The sequence below is a fragment of the Ischnura elegans genome, chromosome 10 (assembly GCF_921293095.1).
Source record: "Ischnura elegans chromosome 10, ioIscEleg1.1, whole genome shotgun sequence".
In the NCBI taxonomy this organism is placed as follows: domain Eukaryota; kingdom Metazoa; phylum Arthropoda; class Insecta; order Odonata; family Coenagrionidae; genus Ischnura; species Ischnura elegans.
The window spans coordinates 13673066-13692983 of record NC_060255.1 but is presented as its reverse complement, the minus strand read 5'-3'; positions in this window follow the sequence as shown (position 1 = coordinate 13692983).

Here is a 19918-nt window from a genome sequence, read left to right as displayed (position 1 = left end):
AGAAGGTACTGATTCTTTCAGTAAATATCGAAATTCGGTAGTAATTCATTTAACCCCAATATTTAATACCTAAGTGGTTTAGGTGCAATGAATAATAAATGCCTTTTGATTAAGCCACTGACATTTTTTCCGTTGAATTCTGCGGAAATTCTCCGCGAAAAAAGTATCGCAATATTTTGTTCAATAAATGTAAACTTAACTATGTATTTTATGGTAACTCAACGAAACTGTTTCCATACTTAAAATAAGAAATTTAAAAATTAATGAATGAGGAAACTCCAGCATGTCCTCCCGGAAAATGTGTTAGGTATGAAATGGTTAAGGCTTGCCAAGATTCGGGTATTAACGCGTGGGATTGTGTCTTTATAACGTTAAACCTTCGAGAACCCCTTTCCAGCCTCCACGGCTCGCTTTTTTCGTTCCCGTTCCAAGCTCCTGGGGATTTGGGTATCCCTTAAAGAGTTTTCTCTCCTCGCTGAATAAAGTTATTCATTTCGCAACTGTGCGCTCGGTCTTCTCCACGATCCCAAACGCCCTGGCCCGAGAGGTTTAAATGTTATTCATCGCGTTATTTTTTCCATCCCTGCCATTCACATTATTCCCATTTATTCGTTTCGCGTGGCTCCCAGAAGGAGTCAATTATCCTAAAAGTCTTTTTGAGTACTGACCGCTCCTGTCTCTCTCCGGGTATCTTCTTCATTTTAATTACATTTCGGAAGGAAAGTAGTCGTCCTTCTCCTTCTCACTCCACTCCTCTGTCGAATGACTGAGGGGATTTTCAAATTATCCTCTTCCCTTCCGTGGAAGTTCGCTCTTTGGGTTATGAGGATGTTAAATATTTAGGGTTATAGCAGTTTTCCGCCGCTTTGCCTCCACGAAACGAGCCCGCTTAAGGAACGTATTTTTTTATTCCTTTTATCCGAGAAAGAAATGTTTTAAATATGGATTTTACGTCATAAAAATCGATATCGCCACGTCATCCATTTCCCCTTTGTCTGAAGCGTTTTGGATACATTATTCCAGTCTGGAAAAAATTGTTGGTTAATTTTCTTGATAACGAGATTTATTAGGAAATTATGACTGAGAATCTCTGGTACCAATAATGGATGTTACGTTGCTTAGAGATGATTTTAATAATTCGTGCTTACCTTGTAAGTAGCTTAAGCTGCGTTTCGTTAAAATTTGTTCACAAGAAACACATTATGTATTTCTTCTGAATCCGTTTTGAAAATGTTGTCTCAAGTTTCTAATGACAGATGGGGTTAGTGCTAAGCCTGGGAATGTGAGAGTATCATAGTGAGTTCCTTTTACTGATGGATAGATAGAATTTGGGAAGAAGATAAATATTGAAATAATGCACCTGCTTGTAGAAAAATGAGTGATTTCTTGAGTTGCTTGGTCCAACTGCTTTCGGAATGCAGTTGCTTATGCTCTCGATGATTGATTCCCGTATCATATTGTTTTTCATATCTAATAACCAATTAGCGTATTTATTGCGGTACAGTTCACCCACTCAATTTTTCCTATTCTTTAATGTATCGTGTCACGTGAATTTTCATTGCGATTAAGTATGGGATACATTGTATCAGGTGCGAGCTTAGTGAAGCGGGTGCGTCTACAAATATAATTGACCATTCCTTTCCAAATTAGCAATGCCTTTATGCTTTTCCTTTTCACTTCCTCTGGATATCACTTACTCCAATGATAAGTTTGGGGAAAAAAATATTCACGCGTATCGTAGTGGGCAATCAAGAATTACTCCGTAGTGGTGTGCGAAGGTGAAAACTGACTCAAATTCAAAAACTCCAAATGGTCATTGACCATTTTATTTTTACTTATTTATTATTTCATGATGAATATTTTGGTTTTTACGGCTGAAATGAATGTGTATAAACTCGCTAATTATTGTTGTCAATGAAGTTATTTCTAACAATTATTTTCAGTGAGCCATCTAATGGAGGAGCTACTTAGACATGTACGCTATGCACTTAAACACTGACAGTGTTTCCTCTCTTTTCCACTACAGGACACTAGTTCTACGATGGCAACATCAGAAATGAAAGCTTATTTTTAATGCATCCAGGCATTGAATTAATTTTGGTCTTTGTGGGCTTCAGAAAGGCACATTTGGATCATCGATCTGACCTCGACTGGATTGGATCAGTATTTGAATCCATTGCTCCAGACAAACTGTTCTATAAATGGGAAGGAATCGTCTGTTGACGGAATGCGTACCTTGACACAATGGTGATGGGTTTTAGTAGTTTAAAAAACGGTTTAAATGCTCATTATTTATCTGTATCATTTTTAATTGTAAGTAAAATTATACAGATACTGTGGACCATTAAAAAAATAGTTTAGAAAAACCCTGCATATTTTGGATGGTCACGGCTGATGTTTCAAAACTTCCGACCACGCATGGTTTTGCCGGTTGGATGTCGATTGATGTGAAGCGTGTGAAGCCACAGGTCAGACAGACTATAGAGAAAATCGAACCATGGGTTCAGGCGCTCCACTGCACTCATTTGTTTATCTCACGTAAAACTCCTTCCAGTGCAGACTGTGGCAAGCCACCATTGATTTTCTCGCCACCCCCTTAACCCTGTTTGAGAGGGTTTTGAGGGTATAAAAATGAACCAAGTCCCCCTTTTTCTTCCTCTTTACCGCTAGAGAGAATCCACTCCACGCTTTCTCTTCTCGCTCCTAGCCTCCCGGGGGAGGGGCGGAGAGGGGAAGATAATGGCGCCGCTTAAGAGCCTTTTCCAGCCCCTTAACCGACTCTGAGTGCTTCCAGGGTAAAAAGAAAACTTATTTTTTTTATTTTCCATCCCCCTTCACCCCCCTTCAAAATTTTATTTTCTTTCCCCGCCAAAAAAATTCGCATATTTTCCTCTTCCAAACGCCTCATCACACCCCCCGCCCCACACCCTTACCCAGTCCTGCTCTCTCTCTACTTTTATCATTATTTTCCCTCACCCCTCCCTAATCCCACCTTCGGGGTCCCGCTGTAGCAGTCCGCCGGTCGCCGTCCGCATTAGGGCGTAAAGAGCATTTGCACAAGGAGATTTATTCGTTCTTTGTTGCCTCAAACCTTTCCACTCCACTCTTCCCCTTCCCCTCCGTACGACTGGACAAGGCTTATTAAGTCAACAGCCCTTACGCCTTCCCGAGCCTTGACCACTAGGCTGCGTGGGACTTTTCGCAACGGTAGTTTTTTTTCTCTTCTCTCACACACTCGACGGCTGGAACTGCCCGAAAGGAATTCATTTCGATCGTCGCTTTTTTCCCTCCCCATCCCAGTTTTATTATTGCGTGTGTGAGCGATTGTTCTTTTCTCCTTCCTTCTTTTTCCCTTCCTGGTGATCATGTTTGCGTAACGTCGCCCTCGCGAGCTATATCTTACATGGAGCCCGCGAGCAATTAGTATATCGAAGGTTCGTTTCGTTGGCGCTCGTCTTTTATTTTTGTCCACGTTTCCCGTACTTCCGTGAATGAGGAAACTCTATAAGGTGTGGTCGGAAGGGAGGGTTGATAATCCTCGATCAAAAAGGCGGCCTTCTGGAAGAATTGGGATGGAGAGGTGATTGGGCGGGTATTCGTGTGAGTTCGATAGGGTGCCTGAAGGGTGTGGAATGAAAGGGTATCCTGGACTCTACTACGAGGAAGTTGGGAGGGAGAGAATTGGTGAGGAATGAGGGGGACTAAGATCCACGTTAATCTCGCTAGGGTCTCGTTGGTAAAAGTTTGGTTTTGAGCGGAAATACGAAAAAAATGGGTTATGGCTCCCATGGGAAGCATAGGGGAGAGAGTATCTCTCACATATAGCAGGGAATTCTGGAAACTGTTTTAATTTGTCTGATAATGACGGAATTATTCGTCGTTTTTAATTAACGCATCATGCATCATCCTCGTTGGTTTCGAAGGACGTAACCGAGTGGGAAGATAATGGTAAACAAACAGTTTCAAGAGTGAATTGTGGTAATTGCGACGCAGGCCGTTTAATTAACCACTGCTTAGCGTGGCTTCTTAAAACGGGTATTTACCCGGTCGTTTCCGATGAATTTTGTTGGCCTGAAGCAATTCATTGCCCCGTTGAAGTTTTTTTTTAGAGAATCACTACTTTAATGTGACTGCGTAGGTTTCCGCGGTATCGAGGTTCCAAAATCTCCATTCTTCCGGTGCTACCGCGTCTGGTTTTTTGTTGATGACAACAGTTTCGCTAGCACTGCTGCTAGCGTTTACTGAAAGATTGCCAGTGCCCTGAAAAAGCACGGCGTCACCACGAGATTCAATTGCACGAAGAAAATTGGTGACTTGCTGCCCACAGCCAAAGATATAATCCAGCATGACCTTCATGAAGGTGTACACAAGGTGCCTTGCTCTTGCGCGAAAACATATGTTGATGAGATTTGTCGTTCACTGAAGGTACGAATGCAAGAGCACCGAAGGGCCACGAAGAATAGGCAATTCCAGCTGTCGGCGATATCGGAGCATTCCTGTACACCGGGACATGACATTAAATTTGACGAAGCCAGGATAATATTAAAAGAAGGCAGATATTAGCCCAGACTTATCCGAGAAGCAATTGAAATAGCCCGGACGGACACTTGTATTAGAGACGATGGCTACCAGTTGGATGCCAATTGGAGGAGACTACTCAAAAGGACCAATTAGATAGCAGCAGCCAGAACTGGCAGGAATGAGCTATATAAGGAGGACAAAAATGGTGGACCGGCATCTTCGACCTGAAGACGCTAGCAGCAGTGATAGCGAAACTGTTGTCATCAACAAACAACCAGACGCGGTAGCACCGGAAGAATGGCGATTTTGGAACCACTACTTTAAGATTAGTTACCATGGAGACGAAAGTGCTGGTATTGTTTTGTGTTGCTAGCGTGTATGAAGTGTACAAATTATTAAATTCCTCGGCTCTTTAAGTTATGTTAAATTTACAATATAGAAATAACTCGGAGGATCCTAATTATAGCGTTTAATACTTAAATTAACATTAAATTAATATCCATGAGTAATATTCTCTCGCTCCTTACTTACATGCCATTGGTTGAGCTCTCAACAGCACGTTGCCAGGAAGTTAAATGGCCTTTGTGAAGGGGCTGAAAATGAGGTAAATGGAATCTTCTGTCTTTCCAAGATTTTGGATCAAAACGATATTATGCGTCATGCCTCTCCTTACCCCATGCACTAATAAGAGTTATATCGCCTCCTTCACCTTCTTCCATATTATTTCAGGGATCACCTGAGCTTATATTGTTTTGGCTACTAACCTTACGGACAGTTTTTCGGACTATCTGACACATTTGCCCTCACTGTGAGTAAATGAGAACTACTACCGCCAGTACACCTATAAAGGTCGTTGTAGCAACACAAGGTCGTAGCTCAAAGGAAAATTGTGGAATATTATTCACTGTGTCATCTGCATTCGGAATTAATTTTTCCTCCCCATATATAATTTATATCGTTTTTGCCAACTCGCTTTTGAATTTTTCTTCTTGTCCGGGTGAAATCTTGCAACTCAATTTCAGTGCACTTTCCTTCCGATTAGCTATCAAGCTAAAATTTTAAGTAATTCTCAGAACTAAATGGAAATGCAATATTCTAACTCTTTTATTGTGATTTTAACAGTATCTCGATTCCTATTCAGTGTTAAAAATTAAATATGGAGAGTAGTTTAAAAAATAGTCGCCAAAATCCGATGGCAGCGCTGCGATCATTTAAAGGAACAAGAATGATGGAAAGTAATACAACAGCAAATGTGTTTACGTCAAAGTTTATTGAAAGGTTGATTGAACAAACATTTACTTACAAAAGACGAAGAAAAATGCGCTAAAACAAAAGTAGGAGACATATGAGGTAAGAAATTTACAACGTAATTTTTGAAAAATCAAAGTCCTCATGACTCGTCTACATATGAACAATTCTACACTGAAAAATTTGTTGTTGCATTCACTTTAAACTCGACATTTCCTTCAACCACACGCAACAATATAAAATCGTTTCAGGCTTAATTTTGTGGAATAATGCTATATCCATGATTAAAACACAAATGGTAAGATCCACACTATTTTAATTTAACAGTTAACCAACCATGGTTTCGACACTTTGAAAATGACACACATTGCATACTTTTTGTTTTTCCTCCCGTTGTCCCTGGCTCGTGCATCGTAAGTTTTAAGAAATTACTCTTATCGTGTTCGATTATTTGATAATTTTTAAAGGTGTGACTGTACATCGTCTCCTGGGCATATCAGTCAGAATCGGTCGTAAATCGTGGGATGTGGGTGATAGCATAGTGAGTCGTGTGAAGTCTGATGAGAGGTGTTTGCTTTATTCTGTGCTCGGCGGTAATGCCAAATGGGCTGGCATAAATCAACCTCTTCGTGACATCCAGGATTTATGGACCGCGGCAAAGGTTTTGAGCTCGCGAGGGGCGCCTGTCGTTTCCGAGGTGCCAGCGCTGGTCAGGCTACCGAGGAGTGATGTCATTGTTTGGGCCCGAGGTGCAGACAGGCTGGACATATCGTTGAATCAATGAGTAACTCCGCTAAAACGTATTATGGATATCTTCATTCTTTTTTTCAGCGGTTGTTGGTGACTATTTTTCCCTTTTAATTGAATTCTCAATGCTGCTTGCAATCTTCTGATTTAACTTAAATCTTTAAGAATAATCACTATGGAATTGCTTTAAAGGTTGAAGTTTTTTTCTGAGGAATACGAATACGTAGGTCGAGTCTAGACGACCGATAATCAATGCTCACCACTGCGGCACGCCCAGAAGAGGAGTTGTCAAGGACGCAATATGTCTTTATCTGCTTCTAAATATTTAGTCATGTTGCTATGTTACTGATGCAACAGTTTCATTCCTGGGAGAACATTTTCATTTCTTTCACTCATTACCATGGAGTTGTGTCTAAGGAATCACTAAGGAATCCAAATTATTGTGGTTTTTGGAATATCCTAACGTGATACCGAATTTTCAGCGCCATCTTTTTAATGCACAGAAAACATACTTTCAGATGCTCATCTAAATGTCAAAACAGAAATACCGTGCGTATTAATGTAATCCACAGGAAAAAAGATAAATTGCATGCTTTATACTCTATACAGATGTCCATGGAAATTATAAAAATTTCGAAGGTAAAGAAGAGAGAAGTATAATGTGAGTTTTTACCATTAATAAGTCACCCAATGTGCTGCCTCTCCGAATTAAGAAGGCCGCTGGAATTACAGCTACGCATAATCTTGCCAAACACCCTAAAGGTGGTCGAAGGGTGTTATGTAGATGTACCCTTCATTCTGTGATTTTCAGCATGTTTCGCATGCAGATGCTATTAGTCTCGCATAAAAATATGTCTCGCGATTTACGTTTCATCATTTTTCATGGGCTCAACTTTAGCCCTTGACTCCTCGGAGTTGCTTTCTTTTTCGATGTACCTTTCGGCATGCTGTGGGCAGAAACTTTTGGCAAACTTCGGCAAAGTTGATTCGTCGTGGCTTTTCCAATGAATCGTGCGGGCATCCGTTGAAATATGTCGTCAAAGGAAAACTTTCGAACGGCAGTATCGTCAGCGTTTCCTGCTGTGGGCCGCAAGTTGATCGAGCGTGTGATTCTCGGCTATTGTAGGGTGTGGGCGTCGGTGACGGCGTTGCTAGAGTTTTTGGACCGGTTGGGAGGAAAGTTTTTTGAGCGATGCAGTTTGACCTTACCGTGTACGTGTTTGCGATGTAGCGATGCGAATGTTATCGGACGAATTTCCGCATCAATACGTTCCAGTGATTCAGCTAGCATACCTTTCTCTGTTGAAACATTTTCGGCGTTTATGTTGTACTTTCCTGTTGAAACGTTCCGTTCGAAATATTCCCGAACATGAAGAGTACATTTTCAGTGCATAGGGAGTCGAATTCAATGCATTCTTATTTTTAAAACTCCAGTCAATCAGCTCATGTTCCTGTTGAAAACTTTATTTGTTGTAGTTGGTTGAAACATTTTCGGCGTTTATGTTGTTCTTTCCTGTTGAAATGTTCCGTTCGAAATATTCCTGAGCATGAAGAGTACATTTTCAGTGTATAGCGAGTCAAATTTTATCCATTTTTAATGTTAGAACTCCCGTAAAACAACCCATTTTTCTGTTACGTTTTACATATTTATTTTACGTAGCTATTCAGACGGATTTTTCTATTCGTTCTTTCATTACACCCATAAATCAGCTTATATTCCTCTTACTGTTTTATAAAAAGTGTATTAAAAGACTTTCGGCCTCATGTTGTAAGTGCCGTTTTACTTCAGTTCGCTGAGGAGGGCCACTTTTTGTGCCGAAATACTTGTTCAACCTGTCCCTCGTTCTCTTCTCACCATCGATTATGATGATCATCTTAGAGTTCTGTTCTCCTGTAGTGTGAAAACCATCTGTTCGTGAATGAATCTGTGTGTGACTGATTTCCGATTGCTTGTGTGTGTATATCTATCGTACCAACAACTACTGTCTATATAAAAAGCAAGATACCCGAGTTTGAGAGGCTCTATCGTCTAAACGAAGCAATCAATCTCGGTGCAACAAAAAGCGTACGAAAGAGAATTTATTTCTACGCTGGATCATTAACTCAAAAAAATTTCGGCTCCATGTTATTTCCCGTACTTCATTTTTTTTCAAAAAAGTAACCGTTTTACGCGCGTAAAATCAAGTTGCCCAACTTTGAGCGCTTGGCATTCCCGTAGTTTTTGTTCCAGTAACTTGTAATTTTAATTTAAGAAAGGCAGATCTAAAATTAACAGTTTGCAGAAATAAAAATTTTGATGCCACAAAAATTGATTGATTTCTTGTAAACAACGCAAATCTCCGCTGACTTCGAAACCAATGAGTCCATTGAAAATTAATCCGTTTTGTTGTGTGCCGTAGAATGTAAGATATGCAGATACGTAGATCACACGCGTTCAATATCAGCAGTAGGCATCCTGAACTGGGTCTCGACAGCCCTAAGAAGAATCCCTGGATGCCGACCAGGTAGCCTTACTAAACATTTTTAGCGCCTATCTTAGATTTTATTGTTGGAAGTTTCTTTATGAAATGTATTTGAGGGTAAGGAGTAGATTTTTGGTACTCATTGAGTCGAGTAGTGCGCACTCCTATTTTCATAACTCCCATGAAATAGCTTGCATTCCTCTCGCTGGTAAGAAATTGCTGGCGTTTTATTTTATGCGTAGATATTCTGTAAAAAAACACACCTTTGAGTAAAGTTTATTTATAGCATGAGTGAGTCTAAGTGTGTTTTTTTCTCATGTTTTCATAACTCCCATGAATCAGCCTACATTCCTATAACTTTTAATACACTTTAATAGACCTTGTAAGTTGGATTGCCTTTTTTTAATTTTCCCGTAAGAAATATGGATGAGCCTAAAGAGTATCGACACTTCTAGTACTAATCGTGTCGATTTTTTTCCATTCATATTTTTATCAAAGAAGAATCTTTTCTTTGACAGTTACAGATTTTATTTACAAATTAGGCAGTTCGAGGCCATTTCCACCGGAGAAAGCATTTTATGTCAACGTAAATTAACGTCATTGACGTTTTAAATCGGATTTTACTCAGAAAATGCCTAGTTTGATCTTTCACGATGAGAGTTTTCTTGGTGATGATGAATTATGAGTATCCTTTTAAAGTTTTTCATTTCTGTAATTCTGTCGAACATATATTCGTGGCACAACTTGTAATATAGTTTTTTCTATATTTCAGGTATGGCGAACTTGTCTTGAGTGAATCGTAAGGAAGTAGGCTATTTGTTGACGATATCAGCACTTTTCGCCATCTGTCAAGTAATACTCGGTACGTATCCCTCATAGTTATTTTTTTGGCTCGAGTCGAGGAAGAAAATATGAAATTCATTCAATGAAATTTTTGTGTAATGAAAATTTTAAAAAATCGTCCTGTTGAGGTATGAAAATTTAAAAGAATTCTTATCTCAACAGGACGATAAATGGTTGGAATAGAAACACTGCAGAACTGTTTCAGCCCTATCCTAGGAAAATAACGATTTTCAATAAGAAAAAAAATTACCTTGGGAAGTTAATTTCATTGCCGGCCTCGGTGGTGGCGGGGTAAAGTCCTCGCTTGCCAAACCGAAGGTCGCGGGTTCGAGGCCCGCCTGGGTAAGTCACCCTTATCCAGGGCATGGGCGTATGTCAATGTCCTTCATTGTTAATCGTTAACTCCCCATTGTAAAGGCCGAAAATGTGCTGTTTATGGGGTAATGGAAATAATATAAATAAATAAAATAAATTGCTTATTCTAAACTTTCGATTTCACTTATCTAGTTTTATTTTGGTGATGGATTTTCATTTATTCAATGTTCATTACATATTGAGTGTTACCACCCGGCAAATAGCCAACTTGTAACTTGTGTCATATAAAAACAATAATAATGATATTGAACGTCAATGAATTCATGCAGTCAATCAAGCAGCCGAGAAAAATGCATAGCCTGACGAATGCTGTTTGATTAAAATTAAAATCTCCCCATTGGATACGCTACTTATATTGTCATACTCCGAAAATTGGATAGAAAAAAATCATTTTTCCTGTTGCATTCTTTTAGTTTTTGCAATTACGTCGCTCATTTATATTTCACGACGAATTTTTCTCTTTGCCATGCACGTGAATGTAAAAAAATCTTTATTTCCATATTTATTTCAATTCAAAAAGTTAATGCTTGTTTTTTTTCCTCCGTATAATTACATTATTACGATAATTTAATTTTGAATCGTCATGGTGTTCGCGGAAGATGAATTATTCAGTGCCAATGCTTTTATTACCTCTGAATTTAACTCACTAATATTGGTAAAACAATTTAAGGTTTTTATCCAATTTCGACCTTCCCTTCCGTTGCGCAAATAATCAAGCAGGTATCAAATAAACTACATTTTAGAAAGGTCGCCTGAAGTGCGGAGGTCTTTAGGCAATTGTCTTATCTGTTTTAGCGTGGAGGGCTCGTCTAATTTTAGCCTCTTTTTGACACTACAAAAATAACGCCTATCCATGGTGACTATCGCCCTCTTAATCTCCTCGCATTAAAACTCTTCCTCCGGGGAATGAATAGCTCTGCGCTACCCTTCCAAATATTTCTCCAACTCAATATTGCGTAGGTTTTCCACCTTTTTTTTTAAATCCACCTTCTTTGTGGAGAAGAGGAGAAAATGCAGTTGGTCCCATTGTTTTTATTTCATTAATATAAAACGTTTTAATCTAGATTAAGTGGAATTCGCTACTCCCAAACCGTCTCTTTGTTTTCTTTTCCTTCTCTGGGGCCCTACCATAGGTTTTTCTTTTCCGGACCTGGCAACTTTACCTTAACCCCTTCCCAACACTTTCAGTCCCCTGTTCACTTCTCAATTATCCCGTGTCTCCTAAAACCTTCTCCCCCCCCCCCTGGTCCCCCTTTCCCTTAGGAAATTTCTCTCTCCGTGTGTAAACGCTTTGTTGGAGCGTGATATATTTTTAAGGACTTTATGTGTCAATGTGTCGGGATTCTTTCCTTCATTATGCTGATTCTTTAATCAATTTTTATACTCAAATTCGAAAAAATATATAGATAAAACTATCAGCATGTTCATCCAATTGTTCCGCATATCCATCGATTTCATGTGATTATTGGTATTAGAATCGTCAACTTGCTTATGTATATTTTGAATGAGTTTTGCGTTTATCTGCTTCAAAGTGAAGTGGCAGTGCATTTTGATAACTCAATTCAAAGTGCCAATTCTTCATCTAAAAATGTTAATCGCCATCACTGGTCAAAAATCCTAAGATTGGTTTGAAGCAGCTCTCCACTCAATTCTCATATCAGCTAATCCTTTCACGCCTACTTATTTCTTCTCTTTCATATCCTTCTTTTCTTTACATCTTTATCTCATAAAATTTTTAATGTCTTATAATGAGGAGTGTGTTGATTTCTGCTCCCATTTACCCAAATTAGGTGCACTTTCTGGAGGCATGGAAAACCTGTAGTGAGCAGTTTCTAAAGATATTACGTAGAAAATTAGCTTGTGAAACTTCTTAGCTCTTGCAAACACGAGGAAATGATGCAGAAAAAAAGTTGTGGTCACCCTGAAAATACCCTCACAATATGTTACATATCCAACAATTGCAGCTCGTTGGGAAATACTTTTCGGGAGAATTGTTGACCGCGGACCTAACGGGTGTGGATAAGAATTATCGCTTTTTTCTTGAGAATGTGAAAATATCGCGAATGAAATCTGCATAGTGTCATCACTCTAGCCGTGTTCATTTTCATTCATCTTCCATTCTCTCGTAGTTAACTCCGCTTTCATTTGTTTTTCTCTTCGTTCCCTTCCCAGTGTCCCTTTTGTTCCCTCACAAAAGCAGCTACTCACTCCATCCTCTGTTATCCGCTACGTTAATCCGCTTTGACCCTTTCGCCCTAATATTCAACCCCGCCTATAGTCCGATTTCGCGTTTTTTCCTCGCTCTAATGCTATTACTTCATAAACTTTTGCTTTCATAAAGACTGTGAAAGCTGCTCCGTTGGTCCCGAACCTATTTTTTCCTGAATCGGGAAGTCCAAATGGAAGAGCCTTATGGGACCCGCTCATTATTCTTTGTTTCACATTGTACGCGTGTAGCTTGTTTAATCTCCGTTCGTTTTGATTTGCTAAGTGCGTGTGGAATCCTGATTTGTTCCCTCCCTTGTCTAACTTTTCGGCGTTGTACTAGATGTCATTCAGTCTCCTTCTTGGAGATACCATGCTGTACTTTCCGTACAACTCTAAAGGTGCGTTTACACTGTGTAACATGTTACATAAACAAGTTACCTATAACATGTTTTACGAAAGTTAAAAATCCGTGTGACAAATTACATGTAACATTGTGTTACAAAACAAAAGTTCATGTTATATAACGAGTTTTTGGTTTCCGCACGAAGTGGGAATATTTGTAAAATGTTACAGAAAAGAGGTGAGGTACATGGTGGGGATAGCCAGTTGACTGGTGAAAATGTAGCATGTTACTTGTGCATATTAGGCTCCGCTGGACTCTTGTTATAAAACAAATTTTTTACAAAAAAATGGTGCAAGTAATTTGTTACATATAACATGTTTATATAACATGTTACCCAGTGTAAACGCACCTTAAGATAATGAATGATACGCAAGATTTGTAACTTCCATACATTTTTCTTGACCTCGCCCGCCTGTATGCTATTTTCAAGACACAGCTTTGGCACTTGGCGGGAACTTAGGGTATTCATGATGAAAATAACCGAGATTTTTAGGCTTCCGCATCTAATTGTTCAACACAGAATATAGTTTCTGCCCAAAATGCCATTAATTTAAATTAATATTTTGTTAGGTCTACATGAAAGTCTATTTATTTCTTCCTTACTGCTATGGCTGCGACCGATTAACTGCACCCATGTTTTAGTTCTTTAGGTCGGCATTAACCTCACCTCCTTCACCCCATCCAAAAACCCAATACGTTGTGATCAAATGCAATTTTTCTTTATTAAAAAATATTTAGCGATGCTAGCGATGGCAATACACTGTCATTTTTAAGTATTAGTGTTTCAATGTATTGAAATCGGTCGTTTACCAAATTACTTAGCTAAAATAACCTCATTAAATAGTTGTACGAGTGAAAAAGGTATTTTGATCACCATTAGATGAGGAAACAGTTCCACAGCACCGACCGAAGTAAGTTAACACGTATGATTACGATGTATGGACTGGTGGATGAACAAGGCACCGCAAGGTAGGGAGGATTTTGAGCGGAAAAGTTTGAATGGTAATGTGTATGTGGTAGTGTGTGGGTGAAGTTGAAGTTTATTTATTACATAGAGTTAATGATGAATTAATGAGGATGAGCAAGAGAATGGGCTCATTGGACGGGATATAGCGATGCAGGAATCGCGCCGGGTTCGTGGCTAAAATGATCTCAGGAGAATAGTGCCCGAGCATAATGGAGATTCAGCATAAGTGATGGATTGAGCGGGTAGGAGTCAAGTGCTGAGTGGTAATGCTTTCGCGGGAGAGAGTGGGCTATGAGACTGTGCCAGATATTAACGCAGGAATGCTGATTCCTTTTGTCGCTGACGGAACTGATGCATCCTTTTCCGAAGGATTATGTTGCTGATGATACGGAAAATATGTACGAACAAATATAAACGGCTGGTGTTGATGCAGGTCTCAACGCCTGCAGCTGGACAATAATTATAATGCCGCGAAGTCGTTGTGCCTTGAGATAGTTTATTACAATTTAAGAACAAATTTGGTTGCTAATACAAATGAACATGTGAGTCCGTTCTGGTCCCTTTCACGACTCGCTTCACGACTGCTGACGTCGCTCCGCACACACTCCCTCCGCGAACCGCCGGCAGCGATACGCCTCGTCTCCCCGGCGAACCACGACGGCGGGAGTATGAAAGGCCAGTTGGCCTGAGATGGATGTTCACACTTGACACTGTTTAATGCGGAATCTTGGGCGTCGAAAAGTGAGCATAAAATAAAGACTGCAGCTCTTCACGATTTGCTACCCTGAACACTTAAACTTGAGTAATGGATTCCACATTGAGCAATACAAACTGTTGATACAACAAACAATATTTTGTATCACTTCACGTTTTTACAAGAGAATGAAATTGTAGGACCACCAGCGGTAACCAATACCCTGAATCCTACCAAGCGGGAAGCCAACTTGCTTATCACCTTGTCCATCCATGAAACTAGTTCTTTAGGCTTTTATGTTTATTTTTCCTATTAGTGTACGTAAAATTTCTGCGTTGAGAGTAAAGTTACCAATCATATTCAGGATTTATATTTTATTTCACCTGTATTTATTTAAATCACATGCTCTCGCAAACGCTCAAAATCGCTGTAAACATTCGCTTATCTGACTATTGCAATAATCGCTTCCATCAAAACGATTTGGTAAAATGTATTCCTACTGTTTTCGAATCCTGTTTTTAGTTTTTTTGGAAGATTACCTCGGAGCAACTTTGACCACAGTAGATGTAGCCATTGACTTTAGTGAATCTGTCATGCAACTCATATTTGCGTTGAATTATTTGGTAATCACCTGATTAACTTCATTATTTATGTGCTAATCCTGTTATGAGTTAAGATGATGCATCCCCGGCTCGACTGGCCTTATTTTATCTATTTTTACGACGCAGCGCTTGTTTAAAACGCACGATATCATCCTCAAATTTTCTGGGTACATAGAATCGAGGACTCCTCTCTGTTAGAATAAATCCTCGTCGATATTATTGCTCATAAATGGATACATCGTGTGAGTAATTTGGGAGTTCAAAGAGCAATCGAAGAAAAGATAAAATCTTTTGAAAACCTTGAGAAGATGATGAGAAACTTAAATCGACCACATTATGAGATACGAGTGTCGAATGAAACTTCTCGTTCAGGGGAAGTTGGAAGGAAAGATCGGCAGAGCCGGATGGGATTTAGACCACGGATGGGATAGATCTGTGGCGTAACTAGGAATATGCTTTTGGGGGGTGGGATGTGATGGCCTGGAGTGGCTACGCCCACCGCCCCCCAGGCTACGGGGGGTCCGGGAAATTTTTTGAAAAGTTACATGCCTAGAAATGCATTTTACATCATTTTGGCTCTAGATATTTCACTTTAAGCAGATGCAGTTTTTTATGTGAAAAATAGACAACGGTTTTAAATATTTTCTATAATTTCCCTGGAGGCTTTTGGCGGGGGGATCTATAGATACATATAGGAAGTGATGAAGGGTGTAAAACAGAATAATTGTGGAGGTATTAGAAGAGACACCGATCGGAAAACTGAGCGGACAGCTGCGCCAAACTACTCTTCGGATTTATGGCTGTAAATCAAGGACGGATCCAGAATTTTTTATGGGGAGGGTTTGGAGCGGGAGGAACCATTTTATTGGCAAACTGTCTCTTCATATTTTAGATTTAAAACCGCATACAACAATCATTTTACGAAATTTTCTCATTAACATAATATTAAATTTATTAATATGAAAATATCTATAAAAACATAATTACGACAGTTTTTAAGCCCATTTCACGCATGGGTGGTGCTTTTTTTTTCGAGTGTCGACTAGCGAATGACCAATGACATGCAAAGCTGCCTTCTTGACTTGGAGTCTAATGATTGAGGCTCCGTTATACACAAAACAGAACGAACGTGATGGTGAACGTATTGGAAATCTTGCCTACATCTACATAATACCCTGCGAGCCACCTCTAGGGTTTTTGGCATGGGGTGATCAATCACCAGCATGCAGCATGCAATTGGACTCCCACATGCACACCACACAGTCCAAAAAACGTCACGCATACTAACAAATTATACTACGATATGCTGTTATAAATGATAATAAAATTAAGAAACATGTATTTAGTTTTACATAGGTTAGTGGGCTACACTACAAGTCATCTAATCTATTTATGAGTTCTATCGCTGCCGTTATAATCTCTTATTGATCGTGGAAAAAAAGACATTCTGAATCTGTCTGTTCTACAGTCTATCTCTCTTATTTTATTAAAATGATCTAAAGCGTATCCTATTGTGTAAGCGTATGGGGGGCACGTGCCCCCGTGCCTCCCTAAATCCTTCCATACTATAACTGAAGAATCCGCATAATTAATTATTCCTCTTACTTGTCTTGGGCTTTCTCTACCCATCCTGAGGATTTGAAGATTAACACGAGTGATATGTCACGAAAGCAGACCGGTTGAATGATGTCTTCTCGAGTTCGTTGTGGAAATAAAGGTGGAGTTCACGTTGTATGCATGATTATCTTTCTATTTTCCGCATTAAGAACTTTCCTGCATTCATCCTGGCGCCGCAGGGAGAGCGCCGTAATTGATGCGAAAGGTTCGGAGAACACACTCCACGTGAATGTGCTCACGGCGTGAGAAGGGCGCTTTGGCAGTTGCACTATTTGGGCGAAGCATTGGGAGTCGAATCGATTGGTGGTGCTTTGCTCCGAATTACACATGCTCTCGTGCGTCTTGGGCTGCTTCAGTTAATTTGCCGCGACTCATTTTCCGTTGGCGACGGATTGCTCGACCCATTTGCTCAGTGGCGTGATGTCTTTACGTTTCTCCTCTCATTTCGCCCCGTCTCCCTGTGGGAATGCTTGCCATCGCAGCGCTCACCTCTCCGTATACCTTTGCCCTCCCTTCTTACTCCGTCTGTGTTTAAGTCCAAATGTATTTTGGATCAATGCCTTCGGGAAGCGGTGACGTAGCGTTAATGTGCCCGACGCGAAACAAAAGGCGGGGCAAAGCAACGTGCGCTAATTGCGGCCAGGAGGCTCGTGCTTGCGTGTATGTGTGTGTGTGTGTGTGTGAACGGTATCCCAAGCCTTGGCTCAATATTCTGTGTGCCATTGATGGAGGCCTACATTGTCGCCTTCAAACCTAGTTGTTCTGCCGCATCAAAGGCTGCGTTGCAAACCTTCCTCTCTGATCGCATAGTCCCATAGACCTCCAGGGCTCCCCTTTTCCTTCCAATCAGCTCTTGCGTTACTTATTTCCTCGCCTGTTTCCATGCTTCCTTTTCGTTTCGAATAAATTGGATCGGTCGATAATGTATATCCGATCCATTCCAATCAAGATATTCATGAGTGATAAAGACATAGGGGTTTATTCTCCATGGCGTTTGAATCCGAGTTAACTTTTCTCCGGGAATGTTTCTGTCTCCATGATTTTCTGATATCAAGGTCGTTTCGGAGACCACGTGCTCCAGTCGGTGCCTTTCCATCCGAGCGGTAATGATTGGGAATCGAGTTCGTTAAATTCGTGTCGGTTGTAATTTTTCCCAGATTCATTCCCATGTCATACTGGATAAACTTTGCATGGTCCTTTTCGTGCGTAGTATGGTGGGTGAGGTGAGACAGCTTCTAGATTAGATATGGAAAGTATGGATGGAGCGAGTGCTAAGCGGGGAGGATATGTTGAAAACAGTGTTATATAGGGCAAACAATGGAGAGGAAGAAAGAGAATAGGATTTTATTTTAGATAGAATGGAAGGAATATATGCCTTATAAAATAACTGAGGCAGGCGAGATGTAGTGGAATACTGAATTAATGAAAAAGAGAGATGGCAATTACCCACAAAATTCAATAATGTACGACGCTTGTCCACCGTCAGGTCATTCTCAAGTACAAATGTACTTGTACTCCTTAAGTACAAATACAAGTGTACTTTTAATTGAAAAGTGCAGACGTGAGATGACCTGAGGGTCGTACGTTATTAAATGAATTTGTAGAAAATTACCATCTCCCTTTTTCATTAAATATAGCAGGCATTGAAGACGAGAGAAGATTGGAGGCGTTCGAGATGTGGGTATGGAGAAGAATGGAGAGGGTGAAATGGACGGAGAGGAAAAGGAACGACGAAGTGCAGGGTACGACTAGCGAGTAGAGGCAGCTTTTGGATGAGGTACGGAGGATACAGAATGTATGGATGGGAGGAGTACTTAGCGGGGAGGGGATGTTGAAAATGGTGTTAGAGGGAAGAATGTTGGGTAACGAGGGAAGGAGGGAGGGGAAGGAAAAGAATAGGATTTTTAGATAGATTGAAAGGGAGTAGGCCTTACTGTGAATTAAAGAAGGCAGCGCTGGAAGGAAAGGGAGACTCTCAAATCACTTATTTAGTACTCCATGGAAACCTATCTTAATCGGTAGAATACTTATGATAATAGTATGAATAAGGTTGAATGATATTAGTGACTTATTTGTTTCGTGAAATGACTTATTTGTAGAAGCAAGGTTTTTAAAATTCAGCGTTTAAATATGGCTTGAAAGAGCACCCTGTATCAGGAGTCCTCCGTGGCGTGCCTTCGGGTTCGGCTGTTGGTTCGTCGGGAGCGGTCGGCGTGGTCCCATCGGCCCACGCCCAGCCTCATAACTCGCTCTTCCGAGTACCTACGCACCGCTCCCCGTTTGGGCCGTGAGCGCCACCTTGCGGGCGAAATGCAAATCTCACCCCCTTTTTCTGCCATCCTCATGCAATCCAAAAGTCCTCGTTTTCCCTTTCACTCGCATCCATAATCATTTCCTCCCCGGACCCCAATTTCACTTTACAGCTTCACGGTGGATCTCAAAAACTCCCTCGTTCCACGTTTTTAGCCTCGTAAACCTGTTAACCCACACCCTCTTTCTCCTTTCCCGCCGTGAAGCGCTTTTGCAAAAAAGTGGCGAAAAATTATAGAAGTGGGCCGAGTTGAACTGCGCTGCTGAGTCGATGATTCCGTTTTTTTCCCACCTCTCCACCTTACTTTCTGGCCATTTGTGTGCCTTAATGCCCGAAGCTACTCTCTCTGGCTAATTCGTTACTTTAATTTAGTTTTCTGATGTGCGTCCAAGCCTCGAATATGGATAATTTTATCTCTAGATGACAGTAGGTTTGAGTGCCTTCCTCAACCGCGTGGCCAGGTGTTAAGTCAGCAATGGGTGTGAATCGGCCTTAAGGAGAATTCGATTGGCTGACTCCAGGTCAATCAGGTCACGTGGAACCTGACACGCGATGAACCATATAAAATCTGACCTACTTCGTCCACCCGCCATCAGCCCTGATGATGTAACGCGACTCGGGTTGCGAAACGTCGGCTGAATGGAGAGAGGTAACCCGGCTGGAAGCCCGAATAGTCTTTTTTTGAATACACTTGCTGGGAAGCATTAGATCTTACTTCAGTATTGGTTGACTCAGAGATAGACTGATAGATAAGTGTTCAGTCTATCTCTGAGTCAACCAACTATCTTACATAACTTACTCAACATAGTGTCTTCAAAGATAGACTGTAGAACAGATAGAATGCCGTTTTTTCGACGATCAATAAGAGAATATAACGGCAGCGTTAGAACTTTCAAATAGCTTAGTTGACCGGTACTGTA